A 13103-nucleotide genomic window follows, 5' to 3' on the forward strand; every position below is an offset into this window, starting at 1 on the left:
TGATAACCAAGGATAATTAGGTAAACCACCACACTCCATTTAATCACAGTTCAGAAGATCTTCTCCAATTTCTGCTGAAGTCTCTTCAATAATTTCACCTACCTCTGGAAGAAACTAGAGGACAAATGGGAAGAGTCCATTGGTGTTTATGTGGGAAAAGGAAGGTGCAAGCCACTCCAGCTCAAGGAAAGAAAGGAAGGGAGGGAGGGAGGAAGAAAGAGAAAGAGAAATGAGGAAAGGAAGGAACGGAAAAGAGAGAGAGGAAGAAAGGAGTGTAGAAGAAAGAAAGGAGGGAGGGAGGAAAGAAGAGAAACTGACTTTCCAAAGACACAGCTGAAGCAGCAGCTAAGAGGTAAGATTATGAAAGTATGGGGTATCATTCTTCAGGATGCAGTGTACTTATTAAATCAGAGGCCTGTAAAGGGTACTGTGTTCCCAATAGGAAGAATACACGGATCCAGGAACCAAGGAGTAGAAGCAGGGGTAGCTCCACTTACCATCTCTCTGATTGACCCACTCAGATATGTTGTGCTTTCATTTCTGTAACTCTGGGCTCTGCGGGGTCAAAGGTCCAGGTCCCCAAAGAAGATGCACCCTTGCCAAATTACACAGAAAGGTCTCATTGAACTGCAAGCTACAGCTTTTCCCAGGACACTTTGGATTTCTTGTGTCTAGGGACCAGCAGACATGAAGAGGAGTTGCCATACTGTCGAGGCTAAGTAACCCTGATTAGCAGGAGGGAGATAGGGCTGCTTTTACCCAATAGAGGCAGAAAAGAATTTATGTAGAACCCAAGTAATCTACTTGGGCGCTTTCTGGTACTCCCATGCTTCATTTTAACTGTGAATGCACGTGTGTAGCCACCTCAGCCTGAGGAAAATATGATTACCAAGGGCTTAACCTCTCAGAATTGGTGAGAGGGTAAATAAGAATAAGCAACTAAGACCTAAGGGTAAAGGGAGATTAGAATACATAGTAAAGGAAGGAGTGGATATGTGCTAGTTTCAGCCCCAAGATCTGCAGCATTGACAGTGACTACAGTTTGTTTGTCCACAGTAAACTTCCTCTTAAGTTTCCCTTCAGGAACAGAGACTGGTAGGAAGCCTGGAGGAGTTGTCTCTTGAACCTGTCTGGGGAAGCAGATCTGTGTGACTCAAGAGGTGGACCTGGCCAGGTGCGGTGGCTCACGCCTGTAATCCCAGCACTTTGGGAGGCTGAGGAGGGCAGATCACCTGAGGTAAGGAATTCAAGACCAGCCTGGCCAACATGGTGAAACCCCGTCTCTACTAAAAATACAAAAATTAGCTGGGTGTGGTGGCGCATGCCTGTAATCCCAGCTCCTCAGGAGGTTGAGGAAGGAGAATTGCTTGAACCCAGGAATCAAAGGTTGCAGTGAGCCGAGATTGTGCCACTGCACTCCAGCCTGGGTGACTGAGCGAGACTCCATCTCAAAAAAAAAAAAAAGACGGACCCATTCTAAAAAAGTGTCTACATGAGTTTATGAGTACTTGCTTCTGCATGTCTGAAAAAATCTCTGTCTAATAAGAGAGACACACCTCAAAAGTTTTATCGATAAAAAAGGTACAAAAAAAGTCAGAATAAAAATAGGACATAAAATCAATGCTATAAACATTAAACCGATTATGAATAACTGTGCTAATATATTTGGGAACTTTAGATGAAATGGATAAATTCCTATATGGGAAAAAACAATCTACCAAAGCTTTCTCAGGAAGAAATGGAAAAGTTAGCATCTCTTTAACCATTAAGGAAATTGAAACAGAAGTTTAAAATAGTTTGAGGCTAAGCCTAGTGGTGTGCACCTGTAGACCCAGCTACCCTGGAGGCTGAGGCAGCAGGATTATTCGAGATCAGGAGTTCAAGCCTAGGAGTTTGAGGCACCTGAGACCAAGTGTTCAAGGGTCAGTTGAGACCAGTAATTCGAGGTATGCTCTGTGATTGCACCTGTGAATAGCCACTGCACACTAGCCTGGGCAACATAGGAAGACCCATCTCCAAAAAAAAAAAAGGAAAAGAAAAAAGAAAAAGCAGTCTCAAAGAAAATAAGAAAATATCAGGACCAAACAGCCTTACATGTGAGTTCTACCAAGTATTAAAATAACATATAATTCCAGTTACAAAATAAAGAAGGACTACTCCCCAATTCATTTCTGGAGGCTAACATATAACCTAGATACCAAAATTAAACAAGGCAATGCAAAAAATTACAGACCAATCTCATTTGTGAACATAAATGCAAAAAAAATTTAACAAAATATTAGCAAATTAAATTTAGTCATATATAAAAAAGATTATATCACATAACCAAAATGGGTTTACCCCAGGAATACAAGTTTGGTTTAGTATTCTAAAATCAACTAATCTAATTCACCCCATTAACTGATTAAAGAAATATGCTGTATAATCCCGTCATTCAATGAAATTCCCAATCCATTCAAGAGAGATAACCAGGAGCAGTAGGGAAGAAAATTTTCTAATCTAAAAATGGGCATCTACAAAAGATCCACAGCAACAACCAGACCTACCAAAATGGCCTATTAAAGATTTCTTGAAGGCACTTTCATAGTGAGCATTAGGCTAAGTGGTGAATGTCAAAAACAAAGGCAAAACAGCTATACCTCCTGGCATCGGGGGAAGGAATGAAAGTAACAGTATCCAGTTTTGTTACTGGATTATTCCAAAAGGATAAAATCCCAACGCAACTCTGTTCCACAGGCACCTGGCTAGTCAGTTAATGGACGGCTGCCCTAGAGTCAAGTGCCCTCCTTCGCTTCAAAACCTTGTCACCATTTTGGTAGAGTCACAGGATAGAGAATATGAACACTTTTGGATGCTTCCTCTTGTGGATAAAATAACCTCCTTCAGAAGGGGATCGGTGATGTAATGGATTCCAAGAAAGAAATAAACTCTTCTCCAGTGCAGCTAAACTGTAAAGCTCATAACACAAGTAGGTCCTCTGTGCAAATTCACTTCCTTTCCTTCTTACCTGAGGTGCTGCAGTGTGAATCTGAAGGTGGCAGGTTCAACACTAAAGTGACGAAGTGCATGAAAGTTATGGTAGACTCAGAAATCTGTTCTTCAACAGTTAGACTGTATTTATGCTGGCTGGATTTTGTTTATTCACCTATTATCGTCTACCCGTGTTAGCAACCAAGAAACTTGCAGCCCATCTCAAAGGAAACCAAGAAAGAAGTTTTGGACTCTTGGCCTGCAGGAAGCTTGTGCCGCGGCGCCCCCTGCCGACCAATACGACGGCCACGGGAACGGGGAGACCACGAAGGCTCTGGGCCGGCTGAGTTGCCCACTATCCTCCGGCTTCTCCAGAAACGGCTTTTTCCGGTGACACCCCGGGAGCCACAGCGATTTGTTTCCCTAAAGGAAGCGGTTTCCCACCAGGGTATCGTCCCTAATACCCTCCGAAGGAGCCCATTGAGGAGAAAGGCATAGAATGTCCCGCAGAAGGCAGAAGGACCCTATGATCCAGGAAACCTAGGGCCAGCCATCAGGAGGTTTTATGAGAGCAGCTGGTGGGAAGATCAGCTCCAGGAGAAGGGGATTGTCTAGCAGCTTGGTTGGAGCAAGTCTTTTCCCGAGTATTATTTCCGTAATTCAGGCTCCCTCCCACCAACCCTCCACTGCCACATTATCCTCCACCAAAAGCCCTGACACTGTGGCAGGGATAGGGGACGTGGGGTTGGTGGGGAACAGGCTGTAAGAAAGACGCAGGAGTCTGAGTGCAAAGGGCGAAGCATTTACAAAGAACACCTTGACAGTGCTGCAAAGATTTGAAGGCGTAGGGTGCAAGTCACTCAGGTGCCGGTGTCAGGAGGAACCTAGCCATCCAGGTGAACAGATGCCCCCTTCTTGCAGCCCACTCGCATGGGCCTCGTGGACTCCTTATTTTTGGTAGTGGCAGTGAAGAGGTCAGATCCCTGTGCTGGCAAAGCAGTCAGTGACATTGACATCATGAGTACTGTTGTGGCAGCTGCACATGGAGGGGCTGTTGGTACAGGGCAGTGGTGGAGTTCTGCAGAAATCTGCTATGGTGGTCAGATTCTATGAATGAATGTGTGGATCTGCTTGCATTTACCCCTATAGATCAGCCAACGGCGCCTCATCATCACATCACAGTATCGGTGGTGTCCTCTAGGGACCCAAGAACTGGGGTTGTCTATATGTCGTGTCGAGAAGGGCAGGGCTGGAGTCAAGACAGTTAGGTCCAAAAGCAGGAAAAGGAGGAGGGTCCACATCAGATTCATGTTTCCTGTGAAAGCATTTCAAAGAAGAGCAGATTCAAAAGAACAAGCCACGATCCCTTGTCCTGTTCCTAAGAAGTCTTGGCCCAACACTTAATGTTCGCAGTTCTCCCCTCCTGCCTTTTCTACACTTATTCTTCGTGTACTCATGGCAACAAGTGTTCTCACATCCTTCTTCCACCTCCTTGTCAATAATAGAGATGGCTACCGCCCTCTCAACCCTTCATGGGATTGTCCTATGTACAAGGTTATTTCCAAACCCCAAAGTGATTCTTGCTCCTTACCTAAGCAGACCAGTTAAACTAAAAACTTTCATCTCTGAGGTGTCTGCATCTATCAGTCCATCTGCTGCTCACCCATAGCCTGTGAGGTGAGGCAGGTGTCATTGCCAACCCCTTTTTAGAGTGACCTAACTCAGAAGGGAATTGACAGATCCATATGACCTGCATCTTAGAAAATATTTTCACTCCCTTAAATACAAATGTCTGTTTTAATACTGTTTTAAAATATGTGAGCATTTCAATTCTAAGGGAGTAGATTTTATGTTTCCCCCACGTATTTCTCTGCCTCAAAATAAAGATTCCCAACTCTTCCATGTATAGAGCCCATCTTCCAGAAATGTTCTAATTCTTGGTGATCAGGGATTCTGGGTGACTGGGTGTGAGCCTTCTGTCGCTAGGTCTAATATCTGACTCTATTTTTTTAAATACCTGGGAGTTCCAGGAAAGGGTTTTCTGCAGACCAGATGACATCCACAGAGATGGATATATCCCTCTCAGAGGTTGATACTCCTAGTAGAAATGGAATCCTTGTTGCCTCTTTCCTTCCTGTAGTCTTGTAGAAATTACGTTGTGGATATTTTCTTCCCAGAGGTTAGGGTGCAGGCCGTACGGAAAACTCTCAGGCCTGTCAATGATCTTAAACAGATTCCCAGGTATTACTAATTTTATGCTTACTATTGCACACCTAAAATGTTCACCAGCATCACACAAAGTGCCTATGACATCACTGCAAATATGCAGAAACTTGGGGTTTAGTGTCTATCATAAGCTTGCTACTGGAGCTTGGCAAATCACCTTATCCTTCTACTCCTCATCACTAAAGTGAAGATTATAGACAAAAGATCTCTTTCAGCTGTGACATTCTGTATTTTTGTATACATTACTGTGTGTTTGGGTTCATGCGTGATTTTGTATATGTGCATATTGGTATACACATGTTCAAGTAAGGAGAAATAATTAGTTTGCAAATTGAGTTTCCATTTGAGAATTGTTAATCTAATTAAGTGCAATTTTTCCAATTTTAACTCTATGATGGCCGGGCATGGTGACTCACGCCTGTAATCCCAGCACTTTGGGAGGCCGAGGCGGGCGGATTGCCTGAGGTCAGGAGTTCGAGACCAGCCTGGCTAACATGGTGAAATCATGTCTCTACCAAAAATACAAAAATTAACTGGGCGTGATGGCAGGCATCAGTAATCCCAGCTACTCAGGAGGCTGAGACAGGAGAATCACTTGAACCCGGGATGCAGAGGATGCAGTGATCCGAGATTGCATCATTGCACTCCAGCCTAAGTGACAAGAGCAAGACTTCATCTCAAAAAATATATATATTTATGGGTACGTAGTCGGTGTATATATTTAAGGGGTACATGAGATATTTTGATACAGGTATCCAATGCCTAATAATCACATCAGGGTAAATGGGGTATCCATCCCTTAAAGCATTTTTTCTTTATGTTACAAACAAGCCACTGTAAGTCTTTTAGTTACTTTAAAATGTACAATAAAATTATTATTGATGATAGTCACCCTATATTTGTGCTATCAAAACTAGATCTTATTCATTCTTTTTTCTTTTTGAGACGGAGTCTTGCTCTGCCGCCCAGACTGGAGTGTAGTGGCATGATCTCGGCTCAATACAACTTCTGCCTCCTGGGTTCAAGTGATTCTCCTGCCTCAGTCTCCCAAGTAGCTGCGATTACAGGCATACGCCACCACGCCCAGCTAATTTTTGTATTTTTAGTAGGAACGGTGTTCAGCCATGTTGGCCAGGCTGGTCTTCAACCCCTGACCTCAGGTGATCTGCCGCCTCAACTTCCCAAAGTGCTAGGATTACAGATGTGAGCCACGGTGCCCAGCCTATTCATTCTATTTTTTTTACCCATTAACCGTTAACTTCCCCCTCACCCACCCTCCAATGCTAGGCACTTTGAATCAAATTAAATTAAAATGTATTAGTATCAGCCTCAGAACCAAGGACTTTCTTAACTTCTCCTGTTTTGCCCCCAAGTGCAGGATGAAGCTCTTCCGCTCTGAAGTTACCTTATCCAAAGCTCCTCCAGAAAGAACCCAGTGGACTTTGATCACCTCCCTGAGATTTTCTTAACTGGAGAAGATTAAACTCACAGCAGAAAGTAAGACTGAGGGATGTCACCACACCTAGGCAGACTTTGTCAGAAGCTGTTGTCTATTCTTTGTCATACTCCAAAGAGTTTCCAAAGACTATAATTTACAAACTATGGTAGGTTCTTTGGGCCCATTCAACTCTCCTAAAAATAATTTCCTACTCCTCAAAATTGCCTACATTCCACCATCTCTCTCTCTCCTGTGAAGAAGGGTATATAGATTCTGAACCTCACTGGGTTACTGGGTAGTCACTCTCTCGTCGTTCCCCCATGAATACAATAAACTTGCCTTTTTCTCCAGCTAATCTTCCATTGGTTAATTTCAGCAAACTCAAACCTTAAAGGGAAAGGGAAATTCCCCTTTGCCCCTACATATGCAAATTAATTATTTAGATTAATAATTGCTAGATATAAAATTGGCGTATGGTTTATTTATTTTTATATTTCAGCACAGAGGAGGGAAAAATGACTTTCTTCCACCCTTTTAGGTTTTTTGTGGCTGGGCTACAAGTTAAGTTGACATAAAACAGATTAACAGGAGAAAAATTATATTTAATTATGTGTGTATACATAGGAGTCCCACAAAAATATAAGACTCAAATAAAGGCCAGATGAATAAAGCTTATATAGCATCTTAAGCTACAGAAAGAAACAGAGGCTTGGGGCTTCTGGAGGGTGGTGGTGCAAGTTATGGGAGCATGAGAGGAGGAAACATATAGTAAATATATGCTAAATAAAGGTTGCCTTGTTATGCAGATAAGAGTCTCTCAGGTAATAGAAATTGTCTTGGAGCAGCTCTCTTCCTGATCAAAAACACCTTTACCAGTGAAAATTTCTTTTATAGATCTAAATTTCTTTTACAAAAGGGCAGCTTTTCAGAGCTAACTCCTGAATAGGCAGTTTCTCTAAATAAATAGTTAATAATCAATATGCTAGAGAGGAATATTTTGGAGTGATGTGTTCTGAGCCCTAACCCCAGCAACAGGCAGAAACTGAAATGTTAAAATGATACAATTTGCAATACTAGTAAAATATTAAGTTCATAAGGAGAAAAACTAGGAAAAGATAAACAAGAACTTTATGGACAAATGTACAAAACTTTATGGTGAGACATTAAGGTAACCAGAGAGTTATAGCATGTTTACAGATTGTAAGACTCACTAATTTAGATACATCAATTTTCTGCAAATCGACCTATAGATTTGTAATTGCCTGATGGGTTCTTCCTGCCTGCTGCACAGACAAAATCAGTTCACTGAGACCACGGCATTGCAGTAAAGAAAGGGTTTAATTGACACAAGTCTGGCCACGAGGGAGACAGAGTTATTACTCAAATCAGTCTCCCTGCAGGCTTGGAGGTTAGGGGTTTGCGAGGATAGTTTGGTGGGCAGGTGGCTAGAGAATGGGTGCTGCTGATTGGCTGGGGATGAAATCATACGGGTGTGAAAAACAATCCTTGTGGGCTACCTCGTGGGCTGAGTCTGTGTCTGGGTGGAACCACAGGACTGGTTGAGTTATGAGCCCTGGTTCCATAGGTTGCCAGAATGCAAAAATCTGAAAAAACATCTCAAAAGACCAAACTAAGTTTCCATAGTAGTGATGTTACCTATAGGAGCAATTGGAGAAGTGACAAATCTTGTGACCTCTGGCCATGTGACCCTTGAGCAGTAAGGGATTATAGAAAATACATTTCATTGGAATTCAGGCGACTCTCATAATCCTAACCTTGCAGCCTTTCATTAGTTTTACAAAGTTTTGGGAAAGGCTACTATCATCCTCACTTTACAGTTGAACTATAAATTAAATTCCACCCTAGGTAGGTTGGCCTATGCCCAGGAATGACCAAGGACAGCTTGGAGGTTAGAAGCAAGATAAAGTCGACTACGTCAGATTTCTCTTACTGTCAAAATCTTTGCAAAGGCAGTTTCAGATTCAGTACAATTCCAATCAAATTCTCAACCAAGTTTTTGTTTGTTTATTTTGGGAACTTACTGATTCTAGAGGATATATAGATGTATAAGAATAGCAAAGTCACCTTCAAAAAAACAAACTAAAAAACAAGGTGAGAGAGTTTGTTCTACCAGAGTATATATAAAACAGAAAACAATATCTTGTTACATAAAAGCCTAGTATTGCTCGTTGATAGGCAGCCTTGTTCCATGTGTTATTCAGAGACACAGTTTACTTCCATCTTCTAGTTCTGTCATTTCCTCATCCATTTCATGTAGCTGGCAAACAGAATAGAAGGGGGAGAAGCACACTTTCTCAACTGCGTTGGCCATTTTCACTGGCATGGCCTTCAAGTGGGAACTATAGTTCCTACCTGAGCTGTCGCTTCTCAGCATCAACCCTACACCATGCAAGGGTGAGCATAAGCCTGAGGGCAGCTAGTTACTACGGCCACAGCAATGTAAATGATGTTGCCAGTTTCATCTCTGTCACAGATAGGACAAGAATAGATGCAATGCAGTTAAATAGGAAAGTAGAGATAAATCTAACACAGAGTTTCCCAAAAATGAGTTAGATGACACCCAGGAACTTGTGCAAACTCTCATCAGTGATTGACACCAGTGTCAACAAACTTGCAAGGGGAAAAAACGGTCAGTCCCAAAACTGGACCAAAAACACTTTATCTCCTTATTAGAAAACAACGGCAACATTAATAATACTACACTACAATATCATATTTAGATGTACAGGCCGGAGAAGTGGGATGTGGACATTAACAATGAGTCCTAGGAGGCCTGTGATAATTGGGTACTGGCTGCTCAAGAGAGGCCAAGTAACCAAAAAAAGAGCTATCATGTAGGACAGCACACATTTAAGGAAGCCTACCCTGTCCCAGAATGGGGCTAGGAGATGGACTCAAAGATAACCAAGACATGGACCCTTCTCTCAGGAACTGTGTCAGCCCAGTGGTTCTGGTACCAGAGGGGAAGGACCTCCTCTTAGCAGGTGCAAATGTGAATAAAGTGATGATGGAGCTGTAGCCCACTAGAGGACGATGCAAGTACAGACATCGGGATGGGGAATACTGGTTGTTTGGAGATGAGCTAGTTTTCTTTTTGAAAACCATATTCCTGTTTTATTTGAAAAACCAATCCTCCACCTTGCTGCAGTCTGTGGCTTGGATGAACTGGCTCCACCCCAGCTCCAGCAATGAGCTACTCAGTGTGTGTGTCTCAGATGAGATGGGCACTTGTCCCAGTCAGAGACCTTTGCTAGGAATATTGGGAGATGAAGGCAGGACTTCATCTTGAGAGAATGGAAGGTGTGAAGTTGCTGCTGCCATCTTACAAATATACAAGGAACATCTGCCTGATAGTGGGACCATAATAGATTAGAAAGAAACAGGAAAATACAGAGAAACCATGTTCTGTTTTAATCATCTGAGTTCTGATAAGCTTCTCATTAAGCCATAACAGTTCGTTATTGCTTAGGATAGTTTAACTGTACATTCAGGTTCTTAGGCCATCAGAAGAGATCAAGTACTCGGGGGTAAAGGGTTTCAGTTGTGCTAAGTGGCCGAAAGAAGATTATAAAGAATTTTGTCTTAGAAATCCATGAGTACCATTTATTCATTTCCATATGGGTAGCCGTTAATTTAATATAATATTTATTTATTATTATTATTATTATTTGTAGAGACAAGGTTTTGCTGTATTACCCAGACTGTTCTTGAACTCCTGGGCTCAAGTGATCCTCCCACCTTGGTCTCCCAAGGTGCTGGGGTTACAGCATGAGCCATCATACCTAGCCATGGGTAACATTTTAAAATAAAGTACTCAAAATAGATCTCCTTGAGAAAATTATTATTATTATTATTATTATTATTTGAGATGGAGTCTAGCTCTGTTGTCAGGCTGGAGTGCAGTGGTGCGATCTTGGCTCACCACACCCTCTGCCTCCCAGGTGCAAGCAATTCTCCTGCTTCAGCCTCCGGAGTAGCTGGGATTACAGGCATGCACCACCACGCCTGGCTAGTTTTGTATTTTTAGTACAAAAGGGGTTTCACCACGTTGGCTGGATGATCTCCATCTCCTGACCTCATGATGTGCCCACCTCGGTCTCCCAAAGTGCTAGGATTGCAGGTGTGAGCCACCGCTCCCAGCCGAGAAAATTATTTTTAATGAAAGACTTAGAGAGAGGAAGTTAGCTATGCACATTGTGGGTGTGGTGTGGTTAAGGTGGCCCTGAGATAGGGATATGCCTGGTGTCTTTACAGAAAGCTAAGAGGCCAGGGAACTAGAGGAAATTGAGTGGAAAGGAGAAGAGTAGGAGATTAGTTTTGAAAAGCAAATGGTTTGGGAATATGGATCATGTAAGAGCACATGAGATTTTATAAGGATTTCATTTTATTCAAGGTGAAATAAAAAAGCACTAAAAGATTTTGAGTAGAGTTTCATGACCTGACTTGTGTTTTAAAAGGACCCTCTAGCGGCTTGGGCTATCAGTGGTGGAAGCAGGAAGGCCAGTGAGAATGCTTTTCCCGTCATTCTAGTGAAAGGTGCTGGTGGCTCAGAACAGTGGTAGCAGTGAAGCCCATGAGAAGTGGTCAGATTCTGTGTGTGATTTAAAGGCAGAAACAGACTTCCCTGACAGGCCGGATGTGGGATATAAGAGAAACGAAGATTATTCAAGAATTAGAGACGATGGACTTACCTTCTCTTGAGATGAGGAATACTGAGGGAGGAACAACTTCAGGAGAAGAGTAGGAAAGATGATCAGTGTTTCCTGGGGACACACTAGGGTTGATATACTTATTAGACACTTAAGAAGAAATGTCACATAGAAAGTTGCTGTACAAGTATAGGGTTCAGGAGAGAGAGGCGTACTGAAGATTTGGGCATTGATAGAAAATTAATGATATTAAAAGTGTAGAGGTAGAAGAAGTATGATATCTCTCCTCTCCCCTCATAAGGGTCTGACACTTCTATAGCAAAAGACAGGTTAACAAGAGAAAAGCATAACAAATTTACTTAAAGTTTTACGTGACTCAGAAACCTTCAGAAGTGAAGACCCAAAGACCCAGGCAAAACTGTCCAGATTTATGCTTAGGTTCAGTGAAGGATGGACAGCCATGTAGCAATGTAATTGGACAAAAAGCGTATGATTTGATAGTAACAGGCTGAGGGAGGAACCCAGCATGGCCTGTCTGTTTAGATTTGTCTTGGCCTCTCTGTATAGCAATTCTCCCTCCCAGCTATACAGCAAGATCCCCTCTGGAATCAGTCTTATGACCTACTATCAGACAAGGTAGGTCAGGTAATTTCTTTATGGCCAGCTCCTACACAGAATGGCAGAGGGAAGACTAGAGTAATATTTCTAGATTTTATGGGTGATTTGGGGAGAGGGGAGCAAGAGGCTGGAAGGCAGGAGAAGGTCAGAGAGACCTTGGTTCTGGAGGCTGCTTCATGGAAAGTTAAGCCTCTCAGGGGAGAAATGTCTTACTCCAAGTGCAAAGCTTCCCTCATTTCCACTGCTGATGGGGTGGAAGAGTCTGGGAAATTCATTGAAGAGATATCCACATTACTGGATCTAGAGAAAGAAAATCTTGTCCAGGAGGTGAACAGGAAGAGGGTCCACATCTGTGTCACGTTTTCATCTCAGTGGAGGGAATAAGGAGAAGCAGAGTAGGGCATTGGTGTCTCAATGCCCGGAGATACTGTTCTCCTCTTAACCATACCCCAGACCTCAGTACTTCTCGCATTTGTCTCCATCTCTCTTCGCTCCTCTAAGGATCCATCTGAGCTATTCACTTTACCACATCCTCCTTCCCTCTTACACATTCATCTCCATATCACTCTCTTTTCTTTTCTGTTTTTTTTCTTTTGTTTCTTTCTTTTTTTTTTTTTTTTTTTTTTTTTTTTTTTTGAGACAGAGTCTCGTCCTCTTGCCCAGGCTAGAGTGCACTGGCGTGATCTCGGGTCACTACAACCTCCACCTTCCGGGTTTAAGCAATTCTCCTGCCTCAGCCTCCCAAGTAGCTGGGATTACAGGCACCTGCCATCATGCTCAGCTAATTTTTGTATTTTTAGTAGAGGTCGGATTTCCCCATGCTGACCAGACTAGTATCAAACTCCTGACCTCAACTGATCCACTCACCTCGGCCTCCCAAAGTGCTGAGATTACAGGGGTGAGCCACCCCGCCCAGCCCCTCTCTCTTTTCTACCTTCCCATTTCACTACTCTGGCCCTGCAGTTTTTCTTGGAAGTTTATAGAGATTACAGACACACTCATCTCATTTTTTACAGCTTTAATTGAGGTATAATTTACAAATAAAACTTGTATATATTTAAGTTTTACAACTTCATATTTTGATATACAAAAGCACTGTGAGATAATCATCATAATCAAGCTAATTGACATATCTATCATCTCACATAGTTACCATTTTCTTTTCTTTTTCTTTTTTTTTT

This window comes from Pongo pygmaeus, chromosome 15 (genome assembly GCF_028885625.2).
Source record: "Pongo pygmaeus isolate AG05252 chromosome 15, NHGRI_mPonPyg2-v2.0_pri, whole genome shotgun sequence".
NCBI classification, from domain to species: Eukaryota; Metazoa; Chordata; class Mammalia; order Primates; family Hominidae; genus Pongo; species Pongo pygmaeus.